Here is a 27,022-nt window from a genome sequence, read left to right as displayed (position 1 = left end):
CACCACTGAAGAGCTGTCGGAAGCAACTTGTTGAAGAGGTGCTGCACTTCTGGTCAGTCTCTTGGTGCTCAGAGAGCCAAAGCTTTTTGCTGCTGTTTTTTTAACCATGTTTTACTTTCCTCCCTGTGCACTCTTTCCTTTTGCAAGCTCGAAAGCAGAAACATTCAGAAGCATCTGGGGCTGCTGGGTGAGAAGAAAACCATATCAGCAGTTGATTTGAATGGGAGTAACAGAGTTGTAGATGGGAGGTCAAGGCTATGGTACATCATGTCTAACCAGCCTGTTTACCTTCTATAGTTCTTTCAAAATGTTTCTTCACTTTTTTTTTTTTTTTTTTTTAAAGTGGAAAATCTGGAGGTGGTTCTTTCCTTTCTGCTTGTAACCTCTGGATTTAGTTAAACCCACAAAAATGCTGAGAGAAATTGCTTAATCCCACTGAAGTCTGTCATCATCTTTCAGCTCGATATAAATTTTTGTTTGATTTTTGAGGAAACTGTCATTTCAAGTGTTTCAGGCCATGACAGAAGATGGTATCTGTATGTGTTACGGAAAGGTTTTTAGTAAGTACAACTAACATATTGCAAAACCAATGTTCTGCACGTTCTGTTTTTAGGGGTAGGTGGAGGAAATGTCCTAGAGAGTCAGGCTGAGCAGGCTCTGTGTGCTACACTCGAGCTAGCACAGCTAGCCACACGTGTTTCACCACACGTAACTACTAACAATACATATCTGTGAGGGTTTTGCTTTCTGCTGTTTTATGCTTTTATATGTCAAAGACCTTGCTCTTAGCACAAACCTGAGCTTCCAGGCTTTATGGCATTGCTGTAGCCTGCTCCAAAGCAGATACTTACGATGTTCTCCCTTGTTACTGCTTCTAAAATCACCTTTTTTTTGAAAAATACAAGTTGTGTTCTGGGTGATTACAGGTTGGATAATTATGTGTCTACACACTTGGCAGAACAAAATAGATTTATTGATGTATATAGCCTCTGGCTTCCCAGGGGAGTTATCAGTAGGAACCCTTTTTTTGGCCAGAATGTCTATGACTCAGCATCCATCACTGATCTCTGAAATTCATCACTACATCTGTCAAACGTTCAAGTTTTTTTCCATCTTACAAGTTTCCTAAACTGTTGTTGTATAAACAGCCTTTTAATTACATCTTTCTTATAAGTCTGTCAATTTACTAGAAGGACACTCTGTACTATCTGAATGAGCTATCACTCCTTCCCTTTGCCTTCCATCCTTCTAAAAAATCTGCTCGTAACTGTGGCAGGTATTTGTGTTCAAGTCATTACCTGATCTAGAAAAATGAGATCTTCTTGTACAAAGCACTTATGTCCTGTATTTCAGACTTATAGCTGACACTGAACTGAACTTGCTGTTGAACTCTCTATCTAGCAGCCTGAAAACATCTGGTCTCTTGTGACTGAATTGAATAAGCAGCAAAACTCAGTAATTCTTTTTTTATTATTTTTTCTTGACAAGTTTTAGCACAAATTCTAAGAAACTTCTGTACCTTTCATATTCTGAATGGGGTCATGAACCTTCCTTGGCTATAAATGTGCACCTGCTCTTCCACCTTGCAGAGCAGAACAGCAATAAGCTGTATTTAATCACTACCTGTGAGCATGCCCCCCGTGAAAATGGCCTTGCGGGGGACTGTCAGCTGGCTGCAGCCCCCAGTTGAAGTGGAAAGCATCTCCCCTCCATCGTAGGGCTGTGTGATTAGGCAATAGGGGCATGGGGGAAGTGAGAAGCAAGTAGTAGACTTTGGGTCGGAAGAGCATAGGAACTAGAGCACCATCAGCTTGCTTGAAAAGGTGTGTGATCAAAGGCTGGCATCCCCCCCATGTTGTCTGTGTCTCAGGGCTGCTGGGCAGTAGGTAAAGATTGGGCTTTTCTGCCTGGTGCTACAAGTATGAAATGACTCCTCATTGTGTCCCTGTACTACTTCTTGGCTGATTTTCTGTTGGCTGCAAGTGTTGTGGGGATTCACTGGGGGCTTTGCAGCACTGAGGTGTTCCAAAACAACTGCAGAAGGTGTTCCCTACAGCTCAGAGGAGCTGTGTAACAGCATACACCTGGAATATTTTGCCTTAGTAGGAATCATACACCTGGGTCAGAACAGATAAACCAGACTTGATCCCGTGGGCAAGCAGAAGGCTCCCAGCATCACCCCCACTACGCCCCACTTAGAGGTTTGAATAGCAATGAAGTGCTGTTGTACAAATGCCCTTTTGCAGGACAAATAAATGAAGTTTCTGTATAAAGGAGTAACATAAAGCTAAAGCCCTACTGATTCCTCTTGAAAATTCCATAGGAAGACCAAATGCGGCCAGCTCTTAAAACTAACTTTATTTACAGCATCTTATAAAATTATGTGATAGATGAGGAACATGTGTCCCTTTTTCCTGTTTTATTCTGCCCTACTTTAGCTCCTTTCTTTCACAAAGCCTGTCTTAGCTTGATGTAAGGGCTCCTTCTCAAATCTGCATTGTTTCCACCCTAGTTAAGTGTGGAGAAAATATTGCTCAACACAGCCTAAAAAAATGAGCATAAGAAAAGACTCATCTGGATAATTTTTGATTAATTGCGTTTTTTCTTTCCCTCTTTTTCTTTTTTTTTTTTTAATTTTATTAACTGAACTAAAGTGGTCCCAACTTGTATAAGCTCTTCTGAAAAAATGCAGCCAGCACGAAATGTGATAGTTGGGAAACACCCACTGCAAGGCTGATGGTGCTGATGGTAAAAGCCTGGCAGAAGCCAACACCAACGTGCTATTGGTATTTGTAGAGGGAGTGCTTCTCACCCCGCTCAGCAGTCAGAATTAGCTCCTGTGCTCCTTCCTGGCGATGTCTGCCTCATGCCAGCTGTAAAGGCAGGATGCTGTGTGGCAGAAGCTAAGGCAAAATGTACTTTTGGGGGCTTTGGTGTCTGAGGCTGAGAAAAAAACACCATGACACAACGAATCCACTGAGTCATCTGCCCTGGGAACAGTGTGCTCTGTCACTGGCTTCTGGAAATTTTTATAGCTGTTAATTTCCCAGGACAATCCCCCGTAGCAGTTCATTTGCCCCAAAAGGAATCATTTGCTGTAAATTCAGGCAGAAGATGAACAGCTTGTATTTCAAATCAGCAGGACCAGAGTGATGACTCGAAGGAGCAGCCCACGGCCCCTGGGGCTGGGTGCAAGGGCAGCGCAGTGGGGACCGAGACCGTCCCACTGTCTGGGGACAGATGCTGCAGCTCAGTGAGGCCATTAGTCCTCGTGGCATCTTCCCGGCTTCCCAGCAGGCTGCATTTAGCTGGTGTGGAGAAATGAGCAACTGGGCACCGTGCACCCCTTCTGACAACCAGATAAGGAACCAAAACTTGAAGCTGCTGCCATCAGATTTTGGTGGGCTCCAGCTGCACTGCTGAGGGCAAGTGTCCACCTTCAGGGCCTCAGCAGCTGGCTCCAAACTGGGCTCATCCAAAGCTCTGCTCCCGCTAAGAGAGCATGGATCAGCTTCAAGGCTTTGTGGCACCAAGGAGGTCTTTAGCAGGAAGGAAATGAAGGGGGAAACAAAACTCAGGCTTTCAGAGCAGCTGAAAAATCCCCATGATCCAAGAGCCAGCATTAGTTGTGCCCGCGCAGTGAATAGGAGGAAGGAGGGATCATTTCCTCGGGCCTCCTTTTGTGCCTGTTAAATCATTAATGCCGCTCTAGGTCTCTATGACTCCTTTAAGCTTGAGCACCTGGAAAGCTCTGGGTTGCATGTAGGCCAAAGAAAACATGGTTTTGCTATTAAAAGCTCTCTTATTTTGTCTCGTCAGCCTATGCATTTCTTGCAGACCATGTTAACGTGCGCAAAAGTGAATTTCTCTTTTCTCTCTTCTCCTTAGATGCAGCTATTTCATTGGAGAACACCCGACCTCACTGGAGAGAAATGTCCCATTCTGGGTACAGAAGGTAAAAAAATCTCATTTAGCTTATTGCAGCTCTTGTCACACCCTGGAACAACGACACCCCTGAGACAGCACTGATGTACAGCTCTGGGTGGCTGCAGATTTCCCTACCAGACCTGGCCCCCCCCAGTGGGGCCATCAGGACCTGATGCTGGGAATCCCCAGCAAAATTTCTGAGCTGACAGTAAGAAGACAGATGCCACTGTGGAGAGAGAACTGCTCTGTTACGAGATGACAGGAAGGAAATCTCAGGTTACTGCCAATAATACAAGGGCAGTACTTTTTCATGATGAACTGAAGTACAGGTGGGGCCAAGAACAAGTCCATCCTTTTTTTACCCCCAGTGTTACTTCATAGAGCACTTGTAAAAGATACGTTCTTCCCCAGAGTTTGTTTTTCCATAATTTAGAGGAATTTGTAACAGGGAAAGATGACCCTGATCCAACTGGTTAATCAAAGGATGTTCTCTCTGTAAACCTGTTCTAGTAAGATGCCAAGAAGGTGACTTACAAGCAGGTGAAGGCTGTTGGGTGCTGTGCTGCTGTCGGTGCACTCCTTTGAGTAGTTCCACACTTGTCCTTCACTGAGATGCTGGTAACAGAGCCAGGGTTCTACTGGCAGAGCCTGTGCCCCAGCTAACCCCCTAGCATTTTATGCAAGGTGAATCTTTATCTTTGCCTTTGGGGATTGGTTGGGTTTTTTTATTTCTATGGTTTAAGAGTTAATACTCTGTTTCTGTTTAATATTGGTGAATTAGCAGTACAGTAAGGAAATAACTTGGTAAATTAGCTCTTTCAAACTGATGTGATCCAGAATTACATACACAGTGTAAGGACTTGATTTCCAAATGCTCTGGAATGCATGTCAGCCCCGTTTTTCCTTATCCTTTCTGTGTGTGACTAGCCTTTGCCATCCAAATCCGAAAGCTGTAGCTGGAGACTAGCCGGAGCAGTGGTGTGGGGCAGGCGGAGGCGGCTGAGCCAGCCCAGCAGCCAGGCTGCGGAAGGAGAGGAAGGACCTGCAGGGCACGCCATGATCAGTGCTGGAAGGGAAGGAACCTGAAGCTTCTCCATGATGAGCACAGTCTTGGGTAGCCTGTGCACAGGAGTGATGCCGCATTTTCCCAGTGACCTTGGGAGCTGGATGTAGTGGTGAGGGCGGCAGGAGTTTGGAACAATAACTGCTAATGCACTACAAAGGGGGGTGGGCTATGTAAACAAACTGCTATGATTAGATTTTACTTGGTTCAAAGAAAATATTCCCATTCCTTTTAAGTTTCTGGTAACATCTGGGCCATCTGCAGGCTCCGTGGCAGGTGATGTTTGCCAGCATCCTCCCCTCGCCTGTATCCTCTTGCCTGTGTTTATGGCAGAAGAGAAAGATGTTAAGGAGAGAACCAGCCTTTAAAAAACCTGTATCTCCAGGTCTCTTATTCCCATACCCCCGACAGGAATATTTTCTAGGCTTTTCAGGTGTACAGCTGTGGTAAATAGCCCTCGCTACCCCAGCTGTTGATTTAGCAAGCTAAACAGATCTGCTCATTTCCCTTAGCCCCTGGAAAGCTCACGCCGAGGGCTCTCGGTGCAGTGCTGGGACTGGGAAGAAGCTATCCATCTTTTGATTATTGTTTTCTCCTGCGGTGTTTCAGCTGGGAACAGTCTTGTCCTGCTCTCCTAAACAGGGAGGACTTGTGGTTTTCCTGCATTCTTGATGAAAAGCAAAATCTGCATGGCATCTCTGGGGGGGCTGCCGCAGTGGTCAGAGGAGGGAAACCCAGATTTCCCCACTTAGCCAAAACCAGAGCCAATTGTAGGAAAAGGCAAGGTCCGGGGGGGGGGGAAGCGTGCCATGCTGCTGCACCCCAGCCAGCCCTGACGTGCTGGGGTGGGCAAGGCTTTCGGAGCACTTGCGGCTCCCTGGTGCCCAGCTGGGAGAGGCTCAGGGAACACGGATCCGACAGTCTTCCTGTGCCACTTCCCTGGGACTGCAGGCAGAGCCTCTGTCTTGGGAACTGCTGTAGCACGGAGTTACTGCAGGGCTTAGGAGTGCTTGCCATGGCTCGCACTCCCAGCTGCACCTGCTGCTGTCAAAGAGGAATAAAGAGAGATGGTTCCTGCCCCCAAAACAGCGAAACTTTATAGTTTTGGGGGATTTTATCTGATTAATGGAGCTGTTCCTGCATTTATTCCTACAGCGTCAGACCATTTGTTTTCATGGGGTGTGCTAATATATTTTTTATTTTTTCTCAGCCATTGCTTTTTTTAAAAAAATAATATCTTAGAGGTTTGTTAGGGAAAGTGTTGTAGAGGTACTTCAATGTGACATATTTATACATACCATCAGTGATGTGAATTCAGCCCTGCACTAAAGTAATAACTGATAGGTTGTAATGTTTATAAACATTGCTTTGAGATTTAAATTTAGAAGACAAGCATAGGAAATAGAACTTAGCACAACACACTGTAACCAAATAGGGTCTCAATAAAGAGAAACAAAGAAAACAAATTTTATACCTGGGCATTTACATTCTCCCAGATGTTGGGTACCATCTGTCAGGACTTTTTAGTTCTAAAGTAAGCTGCATTTATAACACCTATAAACCCGGTGATTTCTTCCCATCTTTCTCCCCTGCCCACGCTTTTCGAAGAGAAGGATGTACAGTATAGTAGCTTGGGGTGACAGTTTTCTGTTGGTGTATATGGAGAACAGCACAAGCATATTCAGGGGGACTTGGCTCCGTGAGTAGGACCAAAAGGACCAAAAGATTCTCTTTAGCAGTGGGTGGGAGAGCCGTGGCTCCAGCTTCCCATCGCAGGTGCTATGAAGGTGCAGCTGCAGCCAGGGAGGAAGGTGTGTCTCCATCCAGATTCCCACCTCTGAGCTACCCCAACCATCAGTGCTCCTGGGAAGGACTTTCATAGCTGAGGAGGTTTTATCTTCCAGCGCCTGCATATTTAGGATGCTCCCAGTTTATTCTGGCAACAGGGCTGCTAACTTTTATTATTGTTTTGAAAAGATCCACACAGGTGTTATGTGTATTTATGTACAGTTCACATGTACTACTTAACAGATGCTCGACATCTCAATTCCGGCCTTATTGCTGTGTGCTTGTTGTATCAACAGGATATTTAGACTCCCTAGAACTCAAGTTTTTACTGGGAAAAAAGTCAGGTTTTACTGAAATATTGAAAAGTCTTATCTATTTTTGTTTTCATTCTGAATCCCAAGGATTCCGCACAAAGATGAGATTTATTAGAGGCTTGAATGCTCAGTTGTGTGCATTATTTCCATTGGATTGGGAGCAGATTGAAAACTGGAGAACTGGACATTCACATGGTCCAAGAAATGAAAGGTACAACTAGCACTGGGTTATTTTTTTTGCTCTCTGAGTTATACTGACAGCAGCCATAACATTAAGGCTGAAAAGTTTATTTACTATATAAAGGCCGTATTTTCCCTTCTTATCCCAGCTTTTCTTGGCTTTCATTGCTTGGCAGTATCCCCTTAACCACTAACACCCAGAGGCGTGGTATGAAACTGGGATGAAAAATGAACATGCAGAAGAATATTGGAGATTTAAGTGGGTATGGCTCTAAGAAAACCAGTGGAAAATATGTTTACTCCAAGCATCTGTAGCACCTAATTGAAACAGTGATATTTTCTGTAAGAACATAGGGAATGCTTTTGTGCTTTCTCTTTGGCTTTGAATTTCACTTTGAATCAATGTGACATAATCCATGGAATTATTTTCTCACAGCTGCAATGGAAACTTTCTGCCAATAGACAAGGATGTGTTAATTGGGATGAAAAAGCTTACATTCAGTCCAGCTTTGTTGCTTTCTGGAGTCTTTGTTAGGAACTGTTGCTTCCTTCTAATTTATTGAAATCTAGTATACAGTAAATGCTATTATTTTGAAACTATTAATGTTGCTATAAATCTGAATGGCTAGAAAAGGGTGGCAGATCGTGATCAAAAGGGAGCTGATCTACAGCTGTGTGTGAAATCTTTGCTGATACTAAATGTGACAGAGAATGAAACACGTATTTATGCGCCCATAAAGGATGATGCAGTCCTCCTGGGCCTGCAGCATTAGCATCGCTAAATGAATTTCTGTGAATCTAATTTAGAAGAACATAAAAGAACCCGTATCACCTTCAGGGCATCTGCGAGTGCTGCTGATTTGTTGTTTATTCATATTACTTTTCCCAGGCACCTCTCATTTGGAGGTTGAGTTCCCCTCGGGTGGACTTGGTGGCACCCGTGGGGGCACGCAGCCCTGCCAGGATGGGGGCCCAGCTGCTGGCTGCCGGCAGCGGTCCCAGCTGAGGGAAGGCTCCCGGTGCAGGGGTCTCCCCCTGGAAGAGGCGTGGGGTACAGGGCGGCCCTTCATGGGAAGGCTGCCAGAGCGCTATGCACTGCTCCCTGGGCACCCCTCGCTAACGCCATGCATGTACCGGGGGTTTAATTACATACAGCTAAGCCGTGGTCAGCAGTTTTAGCTCGTTATGGTCCATTATTGGTCTCAGGGTTCTGCAGTGCCGTTCCAAAATAAATAAATAAAAGGCACTGTGTGTGTTTGATGGGAAGACACGGGCAGAGAATGGCCTTTTCTTTCCTGCATCTCCGTGCCCCCCTTTCTTGAGGCAGTGGGGTCCTGCAGCAGCCATCTGTTCTAAAAGCTACAGATTTAAGCATCCAAATCTTTTCGACTACATTAATCTGTATTTATACAGGTTACTTACCTTCCCAGGGACACAAAATGTGCAGGCAATAAGTCAGCCCACAGTGCCCTTGCATCCCCAGGGAGCCACAGCAGTCCCAGACAGGCAGGGGACCCCCCAGCCCTTCCCCTCCCTGCAGCTGCATGGCCAGCTGGGCTCATCCCACCGCTCAGGCATCCCCCAGCATTTCAACTCACCATCCTTTCACTCCTTCCTCTAACCCCCTGAGGAAATGCCACTCCTGCCAGAGCTGCCCGGGGCCCCCGCTGACAGTCTGGTACTTCGGTTGGACCATGCCCGTTGTCACCAGGTCAGACCAAGCCTGGAGAGCTGCCTGCTGCACCACCGGTGACTGCCCCAGCGAACCTGCCAAAGAAGAGAAGATGGGTTCCCACACCTCTCTGGTCAGTCTGACCTCCTCTCCCTTGCCTTTTGTTGTATGTGCTTAATCTGGAGCTGTTTCAAAAATGTATTTTTTTTTCCCCCCCAAATGCAGATTTACATTTTTCAGAGGCCTTTGAAGACATAAATCAAACAAGATAAATTTTAAAGCTCTTCTAATCAGCATCACAGTCCTGGTTTGTGCCATATGGAGGAACAGAGGAACAGACTGGAGCTGAGAGTGTGAGGTGGGGTGGGTGACGCACCAAACAGCCTCACCAGCAAGTGACAGCAGCGGAGATAAGCCCAAACAGGGAGATTTGATGGGCACTGTAATGTACATGGTCATGGCCATCACAACAGAGCATGACAGTGCCATCAGGGCAGCTGGAAAAAACTGTTTTTCCTATTTAACCAACTGTATCATTTTACAGTCATGTTTTGGAGATTAACAACAAACAGCCGAGGCTACTAATGCAAGTGCTTCAAAGAGGGAGACTTCATCCTGCAAAAGGCTTATCGAAAACCCTGACTGAAAACAGCAGGACAGTGTTCAGGCTGCATGAGCAGGGCCAGCAATGGGCTTTGAGTAGAGGTAGTTTCATGAACGTACCTGTGGGGAAAACGGTCGGAGCTGAAACGGCCCCAGCTGCCTGCTGGAACTGCTGCTGCAGGCAGTGCTGTGCCAGGTGGTGCCTGGCTTTCACGAGCCTTTGCAGAATGACAGACATGTAATACCCACCTCATTACGGGGACCAGTTTCCAAATCTTTCTCAGTGAAGTTGCAAGAAAAGCTAATGTTCCTTCCTGGACAAAGCTTTGCAACTCTTCTTTTGGCCAACTATCAGCCTGAGTGGTGGATGTTGCCTTGAGTATGGGATACCATGCCCACGAGGAGGTGGCTTCACGGCAGGCTTACAGCACTTCATGTGCTTTAGAGATTTGCTTAGTCTGGCAGAGCGGTGCCTTGTGACAGGAGGGGGTGGGCTGGCTCCTCCTGCTCCCCATCCCTGCCGGTGTCACTCCGAAGCATTCCATGGCGAGGTAGCTTTCAGCCAGATGAGCAAGGTGTGATGTGCTGAGCGGCCATGTGGTTGCCAGACCCCTAGCATGGGGCTGCTCGAGAGAGTGCAGGCTGCAGCAGGGATGGGAACAGGACCTCTTGCTCACCTGAAGGTCAATTCTCTATCTTCTCACCACGCAGAGCAGGGCTTTATTCCAGGCTTAGTCCCTGAGTACAGGCATGCCTCCTTAAGGCAATGGGAGCAGGATGGCACAAAATTCAGCTCCGTGGGATCTCCGTTGGTGTGTGCAAAGAGCAGGCAAGGGGAAAGGGCTGTGGTACCTCACGCAGAGCAAAAGCAGACATGAAGAAGTTCTTGATTTGAAGGGGGCTGTTCAGACTTTATCTCCAGCTTCCCATACATTCAAAGCTGTGCTGTTCCCTTCTCAGTGTTAAAAGTTCTTCAAGCCCTGCCTGATTCCAAGCACAGAAAGAGCCCTAATTCTGCCACTCTTTCCCGCCTCTCAGACCTATTGGGAATTTTTTTCTCAGCAGGAGTAATCAGAGTGCAAACCGACGGGCTGAGAAGGGCAGAGCTCTTCCCCAGCTCTCACCTTTGCCTGCAGCAGAGACCTGTGCCTCCAACCTGTGTCACTGCAGGGCTGGCTGCTGGGGAACTCGCGTGGAGGTGACAGCTGGGCGGTCACAGCTCTGTAGGTATCCAAGTGTTGACAGGGATTTCTAAAAACCGTTTTGAAAAAATGTATTTTTGCCATCGCAAGTCCCATCAAAGGAAGTCCACAATGTTAAGTACTCAAATAGAAAACATTTATGGAAAGAACAAAAATGTTATCATTCCTTCTCTTTTCCGGTGAGTGTAAATTAATGGCAGTTCAGCGCTGCACTGAAATAAGCAGGGTGAGAGGAGGGCTATTTTTAGGCCAAAAATATTCAACACTTTGTCACTCGCTCATTCACTTTTTAATGTGAACAAGGCTTCAGCAGGCTCCAAAGAGCACGTGCCTGCTGCCCACACCGCCCTGCTCTGCAGCGTCCCCAGCCAGGGGCCTCCAGCATGTCCACAGGCAGGTTTTTACACAAATACGAGATCACTGCCCAAGGAGCCAGACGCCACCTCCTATGTCTATGACGGTGGCTTATGAAAAAGGGCTCCCCACTTTCCAGTGGTGGTAAGCTAGCAAAGGAAAGTTGCTAGCTTAGCCCCCTGCTCCATCATTTCCCACGAGATGTCGCTGGGCGCTGATAACCTCACCAGCTCCCGTGGTGAGGATGTGCACGCAGAGCCACCACAATGCACTGTCATGGAAGGTGCTCAAGCTTTGGGCTTTTTCTTCCCCAAATCTGTGATTGTTTTTGGAAGGTGAAAGAAGGCTGCTCTGTATCTGAGGGTTTTTCAGAACCCTCTGCAGTGGCCTAATCCTGCTGTCACCCATTTCAGCTGGGGAAGAGCCTGGCCGCTGCTGAGGATTTTTGGAAGTTAGGTGCAAACAGTAAGTGATGCCCCCACATGGGAGAGGGGCTGGCCACCCTGGCAGCGCTGCTGGTGGGACTCACAGGACTATGAGGCCCAACAGCCCCCCAGGGCCACCTCCAGTTCTATGTTGCTTTGTATCCATAGGCAGATTTACCTCTGGTGTTTGCAAGTTACTATCAGGGAAATGGAATAATATTGTTCTACTTCACCTTTGCGTTGGAGTTCAAGCACCATCCTCAACCCCATGCAGAGACCCACGTCCTGGAGCTGTAGTTGCACCTGGGACCTTCGCACAACATAATGCAGAATAACAACCTGACACTAACGAGCTCTGTGCGTTCAGTCAGGATCAGACCTGCTGTCCTCCTTCCCAATGAAACTACTGCTGCTCAGCTAGCGTTGGTTTTCCAAGTGTATCCTATGGCTTGTTATCAATTGGAGCAAGGCTTAATTTTGATTCAAGCTTTCTTCTGAAATATCCAGCAAAGCCAAAGAAAGCCAAAGCCGGGAGAGTGAAGCAGAGATAAATGTACCTTAAAAAAAAAAAAAAAAAAAAAAAAAGACCCAGGGTTCTCTTTAATTTGCAATTTATCTGCAATTTAAAAGAGTAAACACAGCCATGCTGAAGATGCATAAACACAGCTTGGAGAGCCACTGAAATCTAGGTCAGGGTTTCAGCTCTGCCTGGGGATCTCATTATGTGAATCAGGGAGACTCTGCTGCTCCAGGAGCCAGGTGGAAGATACTTCTGAACCAGTGTAATGAAACCAGGTAGGCTTCTGCTCAATCGACAGCAGCTCCATGCAGGCTGATAAACAGGTCACAAAGCCATTGCTGAGCTGAAATTGCTGAATTATGACCGAATCACAGCGTTCAGTAACGGCGAAGGAAGCCTTCCTTTTACCCTCTAGTGGCTTCGGTCTACAATTGTGTTCTGAGGAGGACCTGAAGCATTTGCCAGCAGTAACCAACTCGCCTTCCAGATGCTTGAAGTAAAGTATCGAGCTGTCAATCTGACAGCTGTTAACAAAATACACAATTTGGGGGGAAAGAAAAAAAAAAAGCTTGCATTGATCCACATTCATTTGATTTGCAATCTGAGCCTATGACTTTTGCAGAGCATGAATCTATTCTGTATTTGAGACCCAGCCTGTGTTTGTATTTTAAGCTAGTCTTCCAAGCAAAACATGTGAAAAGAGAACATTTAAACAGGAAGGGTTCGATATTTTTTTTCCTCTCATAAATTTCTGTAGGTCTTGTTGCTGCTAATTACTGGAGATCTCAGCACAAGAGCTTTTCTTTCTAGTAAACCGGCTTCTCATGTTTCCTGCCCTTCAGTTAATCAGTTATAATCTCCTGTTCTGTTTGCTTATTTAACTTTTAAAAAGCTAATTGACTGTTTGTGACATGAGTCGGCCTGAGACTACGAAAGCAAAGTGTGTTTGCGTGTACCCGCAGAGCAGACGGAGGGTGGGCTTTGGCAATGCCCACAGCTGGCCGCTGCGTCCTCTAGCTGCTCCTTCCCTGATGCCCAGCGACCACCGACGTGCAGGGCGGGGGGGTTCAGCCCGGCTGGCTGGCTCTGTCCCACCGTGCCTGCCCGTGCGCCTGCCAGGGAGGTCGGCGGGGCTGGCTGGCAGCCCAGCACCCCTGCAGGTAGGGCACGGGCAGCTGCCAGGGATGATGACCTGCAGCCTTGCCCAAGCGAGGCAGAATCCCAGCCGGCGAGGGTGGGTTAGGGTCGAGTAAGGCAGGGATGCGCAAGGGAGCCTCTGCAAGCCTGATCCTCTGATTCTTCTGGAGGGGCTGGGAAAGCGGATTAGAAAGTAAAAAAATGAGGAGCTATTGCAACCTCATTTGTGCCTCTGCTCTGTTAATTGAAGGAACATGTTTGTGGTGGGAGTGGTGGACTTGTGTCCCCTGTTGCTCCGCTGTCCCACGTCCCCTCCCTGGCATGGGCATGCTCTTTGGAAACCTGTTTCGTTTGGTACCTATTTCTCTCTGTGAACACGTAGAGCAGGACAGCAGCTGCACCCGCAGCTCCTCACTCCCCCACACCCTGGAGCTGGACTTCACAAGATGCAGACCAGCACGTATGGGTGCCAGGGCTTCTCTGCAGCCAGTACTGGTTTCCTTGTTTGTGTAGTAGCCATGTCTTCAACCTGAGTACCAAAGAGGTCTCTTCCCAGCGTGTGCTTCCCGACGGCTGCTGCCTCCACAGGCAGCATCTCTGGTGGGGCAGCCCAGCGTGTGTGAGGCTGATGTGAGCCACCTGGGCTGGGACGTTACTAATGGTCTGTTGGATCCTCTGAGCAAGGTTAGGAGATGGCTTTTCTCAAAACGGTATTTAATTGATTGCAAGTGAGTGTTTTTTTCACAGTGTGGTTTTTGCCTTGATCATGCAAGAATAACTAAGCCACACTAAATCTTTTTTTTTTTCCTCCTCCCTTTAAAACAGGTCTCTAGATCACACCAGCCTTTGGCCCCCTTACAGCTCTCTGTGGCATCGCATGGCTACAGGCTCAAAGGATACAGCCAGTGGAGAAGTCCTCCCACATAAGGCGAGTTTCTGAAGGGATGGGTCTGCTGTGAGGTATCTTAGCCATGCTCATGCATGCATATTATTGCTGCAAAAGAGATTGTTTTTTTTCTTTTTTGGCAACTACGTGCTCCTGGGATTGTGTTTCAGCATGAGAGAAACAGGCTCAGAAGGTCCCACTTGAGTTCCTGGTATGACAAAACTACCTTTTATCGTCAAGCCATCAAATATGAGGCACTCTTGGTTTCTAAAGTGATTTGAGACACCATGCACAGTTCTATAAAAATGCAAAATGGGGCTGCTATATTACCTCCCATGGTTCAGGAAGTCTGGAGGAACTAGTTCATCATTTATTAGCGAAAAAGCACTTCCTTAAAGCCATGGCTGCAGCATCTTCCTTTGCAGCAGGCTCTTTATTTTTGTGCTTATAACATTGCAGTTTATTTCCGTGGCAACAACTATAATGCTATAATTCACATCCATAGCCACTTCACTGTTATTAGAAAAGGTAAACCTGTGACAATAATTTAAAAAAAAAAATTATCTGGGTCCAGCTGAAATAGCAAACTATATTAAAAAAAAATAAAACTAAGTGAATTTCTGGTGCATTAAATCATGAGATACTGAGCTGAGCTTATGATTTTTCTCCTCTCACTGCAGAAAAGTTGTCTGCCATACCGAGGGGTAAGTCTGCGTAAGCAGGCTGAGAGCTGTGGCTGCAGATGAGGGAACACACAAGCACTCTCATTTGTATTTTACTTCAGCTTTACTAATGTTGTTCTGTGTTTTTCCTTCCTTGAGGACTCCAATTACTCATGTACTGTTTTCCTTCGTTCTACTAAGTGATGCACAAATTGTTTCTGCATTCCAGGTTAGTTTCTGACGTCCCTCTCTTCTGTTTACATGTGGATAATGACGATGCTGCCCTGCTCATCAGGAAATGAGTAGGCTGCCTGACCCCAGCCTGAGCTGAAGGAAAGAAGCCACATCTAGGTCAGTGGAATCACTATGGCTTACCACTAGCCCTGAATCGAGATTTGCCCCAACTTCACCAGTTATTCAGTGTTTTTGAACATGTTCTATCTTTCACCTGTGTCCAAAGTATCAATGCTGTCCTTCACTGACAAGTTTAGGACATAACGTGGGCTCTGCTGGGATGAGCACTGCACGCAATCAGTGAGGAACTAAGGGAAAAATTGCCTTTCCCTTGGTTCAAATTCCAAACCAGCCGCACGGTGTCCTTCCTAGTTCTGTCTGCTGTGGGTTTTGCTTGCTTTAAATATTTTTAGAACATAGTAAAAGGGTTTTTTTTATTTTATTGTGCATGTGTGCGCACACGCACTCTCATAATTAATCAAATAAATGAGAATTCTGCCTGTATGATGAGACTTGCCTACAGAGGGTGTGTAGGACTCCACACTTGTCTGGTCTTCATTGCCATGCCTTGATTCACATGATCTTCTGTTTTGATGGGTTGATTTAATCTATTTTAACTGAATACTTAGTAGGAGTCAGGCTACTAGTAATATTAAATGAGCTAAGAAAAATACTGTACGTATGCTTTCCTGAAAATCTTTTATTTCCTCCATAAATAGAAATATAAAAGCTGGCACTGAGAGAACACAGCAGGCTATCAGAGGGGTCAGTTTGGCTGGTGTAGAAATTGCTCTTCAGATGATATGGTTTTCCATTAATTACTGACTACACAACCAGGTTGTGAAGTTAGACTTGTTTGAGAAAGGTGTGAGCCATACGAACCATTTGGTCCCACAGGTGGTCATGAGCTCTTCATCCTAGCTTGAGGCAGCTGGGTGAGCGAGTATCACCTTTCCTCGTTGTGTGTGATGTGGGTTGCAAATTGGCATTACGAAACAAACCTCCTCACCTGCTGCTTTGTCTCGTTACATTTCCATAGGCCGAAAAGAACAAAAAGCCCCACATTCAGTAATGCAGGCATAGGCTCGCCTGGGCGCTGTGTTCCCTTGCCAAAGGTGGTGTGAGGTCTCTCCCTGGCCCCTGAACGCTCCCAGGAGATGACCAGCAGCTCAGCCTGCTCTTCGTGCGCACTCCTCCTGCACAGGGCGCTCACCTACACTGCTACACGGATTTGACACATCAAGTTTGCGGCTGTATATATATACCTTCTGCAATCTGCTAATTAATGCGTGGTCTTAATTAGAATACAGTTATGAAGAATTGGCTCTGATATTGGTTTTCGCCAAGTTGGATAGGCCAAATTTGATTTTTGCTTTCTTTTAAATTTCCTGCTTTTCCTGTTGCATGTTATTGCAGTCTTTTAACAGCTATCAGAGTCACCACGATACATGCTCCTTATTGCTGTGTGTGTTTATTTTTTGCTTCATGTTCAGAGTATTATCAATATTGATTCTCAAGATGGTTCTTGTGCCTTTTCTAGGAAGACATGCAAATGGAGTGACTTTCCATTTAATAATAACTGGAACACTCTGGAACATTATCATCTGCATGGCAACCACCAGCCCATCTGTGGCTAACATCAATATTACAAACCAAAAAAGCCTGCTTTTTACATGGTAAATACACATTGTGAAAATCCTTATCAGAGCTGAATGTGGGCTCGGTGGGAAAAGTCATCCTCTCTGTAACACTAACAGCAGGTCACTTTATATTTCAGCTGTGAACAATGGACAGCAGTGATTCACTCCGCAGCTAGTCTCATAAAAGTCTACTCCTTATTCTCTGAGATGAATAGGAGTGATATTTTTATAGATGAGTGTTGTTGTTGTTAAGTCTTTTCTAGGTCAGTTTAAACCAACACGTGTAACCCCTCCTGGCTGACTCCCACCTCTGTGCAAACTGGCAGATCCATTCAAACACAGGCAGGCGCTGGAGCGGTGCTCTGGAGGGGACACGCTGGACAAGCCACATCATCAGAGTTGGGAATTGGGTACAAAACAGCACCTAAGCCAGATGTCGAAACTCAGGAGTGCTGGACTCCAGTCTTTAAGTGAAAAAGAAGAGTGCCAAATGCTTGCCAGGGAGGAAGAAACCTGTTCATCTGGGCACCAGCCAGAGAGGACCTTCACATCTTCTGATGGTCCTCTGCCTAGGGGTGACATCAGTGCAGGCTCCCTGTTTGGGGTTGTGCTTTCCCTCAAGTTAATGCTGCTCTTCTGCTTACAAAAAATCAGCACAGTATTAATTTCACTGTGTCTTAATTATTCCATTTCTGGTTTTATAAATATATAGCTGCTTTTATGCTTTAATGCAATATTTTCCATTAAGCAATCCTATACGGTACAACAAAAATAAGCACTCTTATAACAACATGTGTAAGATTAAACTATTAAACTCACTCAAAGTACACCGTTCATAAATTAAAAGTGCTTATGCTCATACTTTAGTATTGATTGCTGAGTTTATAAAAATAGAAGAACTTGCCCTTAGGAAACAAAAATCATAGTTCCTTAAGCTTTTCTTTGTCAGGAAGCCAAAAAGACAACATTACATGGAAATGTCGCCATTTGTTCATGTCAAATGTAGTTTATTCAATTAGATATTTTATAACTCTACTGAGTTATACGAAGGAGGTTAATATTTTTATTGTTTTTCTTCATGCTGTGCCTCTAATACACAGAAACATAACTTAGCCTAGTAAAATATACAGTGTAATTTGGTAATGTGTTTATTGGATTCCAGTAAAAGACTACGAGAAATTGCTCAAGATTTTTGCATCTTCAACTAAAATTATCTTTTTTCTTTCTGCCCCTCCCTCCCCCCCCCCTTGCAAGCTTTTAGCTTTCTGTTTTCTGAAAATGCTTTAAAGAAGAAATTGCTAGAAACAGTTGCATTTTTTTCCTCAAGAGTCAGGAAAGAAAAGACTTTCTGGAGAAGGTCTTTAATTACTCATGTTTTCCAAAATTTAATTATCTGTGGTTCTGAAACATATCTGACATCTTGCAGAATGATAAATGCAAGAGGACTCTCAATTTACAGTAACTTGCTTTTTGAAATTGTCTTATGGAGGGTTCAGATCAGTGATGGGTTTATGGGTGTGGTTTTGTGGTAATTCAAAATAGCCAAGAAGTATTCATTTTTCTCGTGGACTTCATTTTCTGCCAGATTGGAATCTGGAGCTCCATTCAGCTCCAGGGGTCAGGTAAATGCCACCATCAATGTAGGAAGAGAGATGGGAACATGCAGCCAGTGCAAGGAAAAGGAGAGGGCCAGAGCGACATCAATTTTACGTTCACTTAACCAGTGATGGAACTGCAGCCTAAGCAGCTGGATAAAGCTACAGGCATGCTCATGAGTTTTACTGAACTGGGACAACGGTACCATGCCCCGTGCTATGGCCTTGCCACATATGCAAAGAAAAAGGAAAAGCAGGGCTGTTTAGCTGACTTTGGGCTGAGAATCACGTATGTGGTCCATGGTCACTTCCTAAAAGTTCCTGTAAGCAATTTCACTATGTGACTCTACAGGAGGTGATGTTTCTTGAAGAGACCAACGCCCTCCCTGGAAAAATATCAGAAGTTCAGAAAAGGTGAAAGTTGAATGCTGCCACCCCCTTCCTCTTGTATAATTTGATTAGCTCATCCTCTTGGGCAGTAGAAGTTGCCGTCCCCATGGTGTTGGTTTTAGGGCTTTTTTTGAAGTCTTGTGTTGTATTAGGAGCTGCTATCGTGTTTGAACTCAATTGAGGACATGAAACCAACTGCAATTTGGCAAGCCACATAGGCTGGAGATAATTTTTGTTCTCTGTTAATTTACCTGCCTGTGGTTTTTTGTGCTGCCCAGGATTTAACCACAGCTTGCTCATGAGATGCTAAACACGTTTGTCTGAAACTGTGCCGGCTGCTGACCAGCGGCAGAGGTGTGTCATCCATTCTGGTTCCTCCTCCCCATGGCCGGGCACAGCTGCTATGCTGTGACATGGACAGACCCCAAGCCTAAGGCTTCCCTTGACTGCTGCATCCCTGAGGACATGGAAGGAGCGTTGAAAGGGTCTTTCACAGTGGGTGCAGTTCTGGTCTGCCCCGGCTGGTCAGGAGCTAGTGGGGCTGACATGCAGACACTCTTCCATCCAGCTTACGGGCTACACAAAGAGAGCAGAAGCACTGGAGATGACAGTGGACTGTGGCACATAGTTTGTGGAGTGGCCTCTGGGAGAGACGCTGCAAACTGTGATGACTAAGAGTGGCCTGGAAGCTAAATCCAGTGTAACTAAGGGTTACATGAAATGCTTAATCCAATTTAAATGCAAACTGCTTCCAACAGAGATGGCCTCTCCGCATCCCACATGTGCATTCCTGCCCTCTCCCTTCTGTCACCTCTGAGTATCCTCGGGCTGTGGGCTGGCTTGGATCATGCTGTTCATCCAGCACAAAGCAGGCGACGTTCTGTGTGTTACAGGTTCAGTTTGTGTCAGGCCAAAACTATGCATGTGCCAATCTAACCTGGGAGACCCCATCTGGCAGAACAGAGGGAGGAACACTACTCCGTTTGGTAGCCTTCAGTCAGACTGGATTGAGTAAAAGGAAACTGGGCTGCAGGGAAGCCAGTCTGAATAATGCTCAGGGCTGGACCGGTTTCAGCAGCTCAGGAGACTGGAAAACAGAAAGCCACTGGACACTCCTCTTTGCTACCTCATGCAGGACCCACACAAAATCTGGAGCCTTCCACCAAGCTCTGGTGAGCAGGACTGCAGGCAGAGGAGCCTTCTTTCGGAAGAAACCAGCCAGCTAAAGACAGTTTGATGGGGCTTGCTGATATATTTATACAGGTCAATAGTCTGGAGGTCAGAAGGAGCTCTGGTTTCTAGATAAAGGCCTCTCTCCTGTTCACTTTACTACTGGTCGCAGCTCTCTCTCATTCATTTTGCTGCTGTTTTTCTCCCATTTCAGGACAGGGACGTGGCAGGGTTTGAACAGGGCTGAACAGTTGTGAACCAGGGCTGATTGAACACAGCACTCATACAGTGGTGCAAGGGAACACAACCAGGGCATCACCCTCCCACTCCACTGGCATCCAAAGTAAACACCTTTTCATCACTGTACTTATGCTTTGATTTTAAACACAGCTTTTCCATTCCAGATGTAAACCCTTTCCAGGATTATCACCTCCAGTTTCTGTAAATGGACATTTGTTTCAGGAAACAAGTGGAAGAGCAGCGTACTGCCAGGGTAAGTTCCCTGAGCATAAGTTGCATCTCAGTGTTGAGAAGCCTGTGGTGATTATTTCTTCCAGTCTTGTCAGATGAATGTAGTGGCAGCACACTAACAAAAGGTGCTATGGGACTGCTGAAAGGAGCCAGGGGCTCAGGGAGGTTTTGGGAGGTGCAGGTGGGAGTTGAAAGTGAGAGATATGGAGGGAAGTGGAAGAGATACCATTCCTGGAGTGTGGCAAATATTTGGTAGCTGTGGGAAGGATAGAGAAGACCTCTAAGTTTTATCTGTAATGCAAAAAAAAAAAAAAGAAAAAAAAGAAAAAAATTCTCAGAGAATTCAGGACATAAAAGTGGAGATAAAGGCAGAATTCCAGCTTCTACTTCTCTGTCCTGCTCCTTCTGTTCTCTCTATGCTTGGTGTTGGCGTGTTGCTGCTCTACATTCTCGCCTGCGGTATTGCTGTGAATTCTCCACCCGTCCTCCTCCCCGTGTGGATCACAGCGTAGGTGCTGTTGGGGGTGTTTTCTGACATGCACAAATAAAGGCTTTGTCTGGGTGGGTGCCCACCTCGGGCAGGTGGGTTAGGAGCCCCTTGCATTTCCAGGAGAAGTGACATGCCTACCAGCCCAGCACCAGGCAACCAAACCAATGTGCGTGCAGGATTTGTGAGGCTTGTGTGCAGCAGAAGCAGGGCTTCCCCATGCCAGGATGTTGTGGCTGAAAGTCAGAGGATGATGAAGAGAGGTTTGGGGGCTCATCTGCGGCTGAGACAACACGCCTTCCCATTTAAGCCTGTGGGCTCTACCGCAGCTTCTCTGTCGCAGCTCAGGGATGCACAGCTTGGTCAGCATGCCCTTGCCTCTGCCACTGCCAGCGGTGGCACAGCTCAGTCCTGCAGTTTCCAGCCTCACAGAGGGACAGTGAGGGGAATAAGAAAACAGCACAGAGCACAAGCCCTGGCAGACCTCAGGAGAGGGCTGCACAGGTACTGAGCAGTTTCTGGTCTGTGGACCATGCTATCTTTACAGTCAAAGCCATTACCGCATCAAGTAAATACAAAAAATTAAATCAATTTACATGGCCTGCTTTACACATTAACATACTGCACATACTGTCACTGAAGTGTTTAATGAGTTCCTTCTACAGTAAATTCTGGTCTTTTTTATTATTATTTTTAATTCAGCAGAGTTCCAGAAATGTCATCCTATTTCCCACTGTCATACAAAGTGCCCGAGGCGAGGCCACGATTGAAAAATCTTATGAAAAGACTGATATTCTGTTTCTAATCTGATGCATTTCTGTCTTTAGAGCATCTGCTAGTTTCTTTTTGCCTGCATGCCTTTTCTATTTTGATCTAACCTCTTCCCTTCCACCCCCTGTTGCAGTACCTCTGTCTGCAGTGCCGGTTTCTCCTTCACAACTAGTTAATACGAAAAAACTACCTTGCCCCATACCTGGGCAGGTCAGCTTCCAGCACTCCTGAATCCCAGCTTCAGCTGATGTTTATGGTGGCTAACAATGAGAAGATTTTTTACACTGAGGATAATGGTGTATTTTGCACTGTAAGATAAACCTTAGATGTAAAAATCATTATTTATTTAATATGAACATCAAAGAATACCACTGGAGAAGGGAACTTCAAAGTTTCACAGAATAATCAGAATTCTGCTATTATATGAGGTATTTTTTTTCTCCCAACTCTATAATAACAAGTAATAAAAGTGTAGTTATCAGAAATCATTGAAAGCATTACTAGATTGAGCTGGGGAAAAAAAAAGGAATTAAGTTTCCTTAGAAGCCAGAAGTCTAGCAAGCGACAGGACTGCAGGGCTAACGAGAGAAGTCTGACTTGGGGCAGGCTGCAGTGCTTCCAAAACCCATTCCTGACCCCAACACAAAGATTTGATTTTGGGGAGGAGGAGAACTACCATTGGGAAAGTTCGTTGCTCAATTTCCTACAGGACTTGCTTTAATTAAATGCATATTTAAATAAGCAGGAGCTCAACAGTGAAAGTATCCTATAGCATCATTATGCATTGTGCTCCAGCGGTACAGAAGCACCACTGAGGGCAGCCCGGTCCCCAAGCATTGCATATTCTAGGTAGAGAGTGCCACAGAAAAGACATCCTTTGTGGCTCTCCCGCTACGGATTTGTCTGAACGACTTTCTAAAGCCTCTGATGACTGACTGTGAAACAAGGCTCCAGTTGATTAAGGAACCGAGTGGCTTGGCAGAAGAATGGAGTCCTTCAGTTTAAATTCAGCCTAGTTTCCGTTTTCTTAGTCCTTTCCATGACTCGCAGAGAAATACCCCACGATTTTTTAACCCTTTGCTCTGCCTGGCTGAACCCTGGGAAGATGTGGGCTGTGTGGGTGACCGTGAGCTTTCTTTGTTGGCATCACCTCACTGCTGGACCGACCCTGTGGCCCCCCTGAGACCCCGCGTGGCAGGAGAAGACTTGCCAGGCAGGGCTTGGTGGAGAGATGGGTCCACTCTCCTGGTGGGCAGAGGGGAGGAACTGAGGGGAAAAAGGAGGCATCCAGCAGGTGAAGGAGCATTAAGGTCCAGGTGATGCAGTCTGTGGCTGGGAGAGAAGCGTGATGGTCTCTGTCAGCCCCAAGCCCACATGCAGCTTGTTGACCCCATCTGTGATCTGCCCATGTCTATGAAAGCTGGGGTGGAAAGTCCTCTGCTGTGTGTGTGACATTTGTGTTTGATGTTAATCCACTCAGCTATTGCTCCAGCCCAGGCATGGTTGCGGCCACGGAATTGCCAGGTTTTGACAACAGCCTTGAAAGGTTTCTTCATCCTGAAAGAGCAGGGTTAATTTCCTATTCCCACAGTAGGTGCATTGTTTGCATGCATGCGTGCAGGGAAGGAAGAATAGTTTCTAAGTGGGTAGGGCAACGATCAAGGTCTCATTGGACCTGGCTTCTTGTACCACAGCTGTCGAGGGTCTGCTCGATGGCCCCCAGCAAATCAGCTCACCTCCTCATGGCTCAGTTTAGCTATTATGAAACAGAAATGAAGGTGCTGACCCTTGGTAAAGTTCATACAGTGACATTCATTAGCAGAGGGTATGGGAGGTTATACCAGTATTATTATTACAATGTGCATAAGGAGAACAATAGACAGAATTGGAACAAAACCAGATGAAGTGGAGGAGGAAAAGGATGGAGCTTAGACTGGAAAAGAATATTTTATAGCAGTGACAGCAGGCAGGAAAAATAGTTAGGTGGGAACATGTCCTGTTGACTAAGAGTAACCCGTGCTGTCTCTGTACGTTAGGAGACATGGGTGACCTCTTGGTGTCTGTGCCTGATGTCCTCACCAGGGGAAGATTCCTTGACAGTAATGCATGTATTACAAAGCTCTTCCCAGCCTTTGGTTTCATTGCTTAGCATTCTCAGGCAGTGCTCCACAGTCCTCTGTAGGCAGCTGTGGCATGCCCGGCCCACGGTCCCAGCTCGCTGCTGGCTGCTTGTGCTGCCCTGCTCCCCAGCCAGAGCGAATGAGCCCTGTGAGGGCTTGTGGTGGCTCTCACACAGGCACGTGGCTTCTGGCTGGCTCACAGCATGGCTGTAACTCACTGGGGTGTGCCTGCACAGGGCCTCCCAGGGCCCAGATGGGATCCAGCTTGCCAAATGACAACTATTTTAAAACCTGGCTGGTGAAGAGTGGTGACACCTCCAAAGGCAGCTGAAGCTGTGGGCAGGTAGGCATCCAGGAGCTCCAGCCAGGACATCGCCCTGCCAGGGATGGCCAGTGCCATCGCCAGGCTGACTGGGGGCTATACACGTCATGGAATGTTTCAGGGTGGACTGGGGAAGGATCACCGAGTTTAGACGTTTGGAGGAATTGCAGTGATTTGGGCTGTGCAGGAGAGCCATGCCGCATCTGATGTGGCAGGAGACCATTTATCCTTTCATAACTCGCTCAGAATTGTTCCCTCTAACATCACTAACCAATGTTTCCCTTCTTATGGGTAAGGAACATGGGTGATCCGTATTCTTGGCTCAAGCAAAAAGTACTTTTTTCCCTTTTCTTCACAAGAGCAAAAATTGAAAGTTAGTTGAAATAAAACCTTTCACTTAGCTGTTTAGAAGGAGGACGGGGGGAAGCACTCACAGTAGACTGTGGCTGTTGCAGTTGCTCCCTTCACCCATTAGTTTAACAGCTGGACTGTTTACCTGGGACATGAGGGATGTGGCTCTGATTCCCTCCTCCGCTTCATACAAGTCCCTTGGCAACACCATCACCACTGCAGCACTGCTCCAGTCCTCCTGCACTGCTGCCCTAAGGCTGAGCTGAAGCAGAGTTGAGTACCCGGGGACACTGCCCACAGGGAATGTCAAGCTGGTGGGACAGTGAGTCACTCCATCCCAAAGATGAGCTCAGGATTTCACGCGGGTGGAGCCATGCCACAGGGACAGACTGAAGAAGGCTTACCCAAAAACACCATGGGGAAAACTGAGCCTGAAAAAGGGTGAGGAATGGGGGCAATGGTTTTAGGTGAGCAGCACTAGGAACTAGGGAAACACTCAAAGGAGAGCCTGACAGGAGTAACACTCATCGTAGGACAAAAAATTTTAAGACATGCAAAATAGTTGCAGCATTTATGGGCGTGATACCTGGGAGAGAAGGCAAGGGATGCTCACGGATTTGGGCAACATATGGTGAATTAAGATAGAAGGTTGCCTAAACTACAAAAACAAAGCTGGTACTTGGTAAGCTATATATGATATAATTCTGACGTTCAGAAATAGTTCTGAACTTGCAGATTTTGACAAGTTGCATAAGCTATTTTCAGAAGGGAAAAGAGTATAATGGTATAACTGAAATGGAAGAATATAAGTGTCCCAAGGTCTTGAATATTGTCTATGTACTTGCAGATTGTATGAAAAGGGTAGTTGATAAGAAGAGAATATACCTCTTGTCCCAGTAATAAACCAAATAAACTGTTCCTACATAAAGTCTGATTCCAGAAGTATATGCAATGTTATAATAAGCACTTTAAAGTAATATCAGATACAAAGGTGTATATTCCTTTTTCATAAATACTATATTGTTTAAAAAAGTCTGTGGTCCTAGTGGTCCAAAGTATATGACTGAAAGCTTCTCAAAGATAATCTGCAGGCATGTTCCACCCCCAGACAGTGATGGATTTGCCACAGAGTCCTTCCTGCACAGAAAATGACTCCTTCTTGTGGGAAGTGCAAAACTGCAGGAATGCAAAGTTTCAAAGAATATTGATCTATGTATAGGTTGCGAAGATATTATCAGTTTAATTTTAGAATCAATACAGGCACTTGTAATGATTCTTAATTGCATGAAGCAAGCCTCTTACATCCTTAGGCATTGGGGCTGGTGAAGTCAGGACAAAGAACTTAAGTGGGAGCTTAGTACAGCTCTAACCATGCCAAAGGACAGGAGAGTAGGGCCAGAGTTGCATAGTATGGTTCTCCACTGGAAGGATTTTTTACTGGATCAGGAGAGGTAAAAAGGAGACTTATCCTCAATAAGAATTTGAGGATACCATATTGAGGATATTCTCAATACCTCAGTACCTCAATACAGTATTTTGGGAAGAATTAATATTAACAATGATAGCATATAGAGCTGTCATAAGGACAAGTTTTTGTGGACCGACTTTAAGGAACAGAGGCTGGACAAAAAAAAAGCCCTGCAGTAACATGGGTGATAAATATAATACCTTCTTGAACCTAGAAAGCAAAATAGAAAGGCTGGGAAAAGCAGTACTCTGTATGAGATTTGTGGTATTTTTGTGGAGAACTGACTAACAAGCACATGATGTGCAGCTTGGAAGAGTGGCGGGGGGGAAAGTGCTGGGACAGAAACCTGAGCTTTCAGAGAGATTAATCTCCCTGACATTAAAACAACCTCACTTCCCACATTTGTAGGAGAAAGACTCAAGTGCCGGATTTCTAATGAAAAGGTAGCCATGATCAAGCCATGAATAGCAAAAAGGCATGGCAAAGTTTTTTTTTAAAAAAGGGCAACCTATTCAGGAAAAATCTATATGAAATATGTTGGCTCCAACTGCAATATTGAGACAGCTGTTGAATTGCAGCCTGAAAAAGCGTAAAATATTGAGAACTGGTAACACAAGCTCCAATTCTGAAATAATTGTGTGACAAGCAGAAGAGAAACTCGTTAGGCAGCTGAAAATGTCACAGAACTAATTGTTTCATTTTGCTAGCTACCTTCTGTTACATGCACATCAAAAACCACTCTGTAAGATGGGAATATTCAGTTTTGAGGAGCAGTAGTAGACTCTGTGTCATCTGAGCACTTCCATGCTCCAAACTTCTGTTGTCTGGCACTGGAGTAAAGAAATGCCACTATTCCTATTTTACAGTCAGGGAGGTAGATCAAAAAAAATGAAGTGATTTTGTAAAGATTGCACCAAGAAACTGTTGGCAGGTCAGGGACTGAACACAAGTCCCCAAAGAACTAGACAAATCTTTAGCCACTGGGATTTTTTACCTGATTTGTGAAATGGGTCATTGTTAATAATCCAGAATTGTTATTCTTTTCTCTTTTGACAGATTTAAGGGCTTTCATGTGCCACCTCCTTGTTCTCTCGCGTGTTTATATAGAGCATGTACTGCATATTTGGCTGAAAGCCAAGTGTGGCTCAGTTCCTCATCTGCTCTTTTTATGTTGCAACTTATCTGCCATCCCACCTCTGCATTGTCTTTTATAAATGTATCTCTAATCTCAAGCAGTGTTTAACAAACTGAGATATCAATGTCACAAGGG

Source organism: Falco naumanni, chromosome 13 (assembly GCF_017639655.2).
Source record: "Falco naumanni isolate bFalNau1 chromosome 13, bFalNau1.pat, whole genome shotgun sequence".
NCBI lineage: Eukaryota > Metazoa > Chordata > Aves > Falconiformes > Falconidae > Falco > Falco naumanni.
The sequence above is the reverse complement of the archived record's forward strand: the minus strand, read 5'-3'. Positions refer to the sequence as shown.